This window comes from Saccopteryx leptura, chromosome 2, assembly GCF_036850995.1.
Source record: "Saccopteryx leptura isolate mSacLep1 chromosome 2, mSacLep1_pri_phased_curated, whole genome shotgun sequence".
Classification (NCBI taxonomy): Eukaryota; Metazoa; Chordata; class Mammalia; order Chiroptera; family Emballonuridae; genus Saccopteryx; species Saccopteryx leptura.
Genome location: NC_089504.1, coordinates 284,572,238 through 284,574,295, shown reverse-complemented (window position 1 = coordinate 284,574,295; position 2,058 = coordinate 284,572,238).

Sequence of the window (2,058 nt, the reverse complement as noted above, 5' to 3'; positions counted from 1 at the left end):
TGTTTGCCTTAAAGTGGCAAACTCCTGCTGGTGAAGGGAAACACAACAACCCCAACAGCTTAAGTGAAGAACCCAAACCTTTCAGGAGATCTGTTAAAACAGGTCCCGGTCCCTCGTTGGGCCCACCCCCGTCCCAAACCCCTCCCCACAGATTGGCCCTGTAGTTTTATGCTACTGATGCAAACCAACTTTAAAATACCCATGCACTGAGCTGGGTGCTGGCCCACAGTGAGGAATGGATTGCCTGCCGTTCCTACTTAGAGGAGCTCATAGTTTAGTGAAGAAGACCAAAACATAGACTGATAATTTCAGTAAAGTAAAGATGCTTTTTAAAGGTGTTTTCTCTCACGCAATTACATGTGGAATTAAAACCAAAAAATGTCCACCCTTAAAATGTCAATGTGAAATATCAAATATAAAATCATGCACAAAAGGCCAATATGATAGAGGATTTTGTTCACTGAGCCACAATCAGGGCCCGCCCAACCGAGGAATCTATTTTGACAGAGGTTGTTGGAGAGATGTGCTGTGTGTGGCTGGTGCCATCCATCTTTGTTTATCTTCTACCTCTCCCAGAGTCAACTTTGTTCAAGATGATTGGATGCCAATAATGCCAGCCCTGGGTTTTGACTTACTGGCCCCACCATGGGGTGAATAGTTGTGGTTTCTTAAGAGCTTACATTGTGTGGTTCAAAGACTTAGTGAGAATGAACACTTAATTTTCTCTGCAACCTTCTGAGGCAAACACTATCATCGCCTCCATTTGGCAAGAAGGTCGAAAGGCAGGGACACAAGCCAGGTGCCTAGCTTTAAGCCTGGGCTTTAGATCGCTGGGCATACTGCCCCTTTAGGAGGATATTTTTAGTTCTAATTTAGTCACAGGTCCTTCCATTTCTCAACTCTTTTATTATTGCCTAACTTCTGCCTTTATAACAGTCTAGTTGCACTGCTTTTATCTGAGCTATAGTGTGCCTTATTTCAGCCACTTTAAAAATAGGTTTAAAAATAGATCTTTGGTTGGGGGAATCATTTGGCTCCATCAGGAGGATTCTTGCTCACACTTACGTGGGAACACATGACATCAACATAGTCTAATGGAGAGTGAACGGAAAAGGCTCAAGGATGGAGTTTTATATATTTTCTCAATAATTAAAAATAAAAGTTTTTGCTTTTTGATGTGGTTCTGTCTTTTAGATGTGGTTATTATTCATTAAAATCTTTCAATAGTCACTTCAAGATGACCTAATAAAAGTTCTTATTTTAAAAAGGCTGGCATTTACTTTTGCTCTGGATTCTCTTTTCTCTTTGCTCTAAAAATCCTTTATTTAGCTAGTATCTTCACAGATTACCACCAAATACCTGTAGAATGCCTTTAGTCACTAAATATCTTTCTTTCTATCTAATATTACTTCTCCTCCTAGAAAGAAAAAGCAAGATGTTTTTCCCCCCAGATACTTAAATGTGTCTTCATTGAGATTTCAGAAAAATTAGCTTCTCATTCTATCCCTCCCAAGATTTATGGTAGTGGAAGGGCCAGAGACCCTTAAAGACAAGAACATTTTATACAGTCATCCTAATAGACCATTGTTTATCTGTTGTTAGAGAAAGTAAGTGGCTTCTTTTCTGTTACTGAGTTGTTGGACCACAAGGAGCCACATCTGAATCTGAGGTAGATAATTGCAAGTTGCCCAGAGATCCCAGAACTTGAGCTGAGTAAAGTAACTGGATGGGTGGGATGAGCATATCAGGAGAAGGAAAAACACAGGATTTTCATGAATAGAGGGGTTGCAGATACTGCTAGTTGTTCATTACAATCTGTGCTCCTCCTCATACAGCATAAAAGGGTAGAAACTGCATTTCCCAGTTCCTCTTGCAGCAATGTATGCCCGTATGACTAAGTTCTCACCGAGGAATGTAAGAAGAAGTGACATAGGCAAGTTCTACTTAACCTGTTTAAAGGTAATGGCTTGGCCTAGAGTTCTACTCTTTCTTTTCTGGTAGCCTGGACTATTGATAACCAGCGGGACCTTTGGAAGTCACACACTAAAGTGGTAAGTC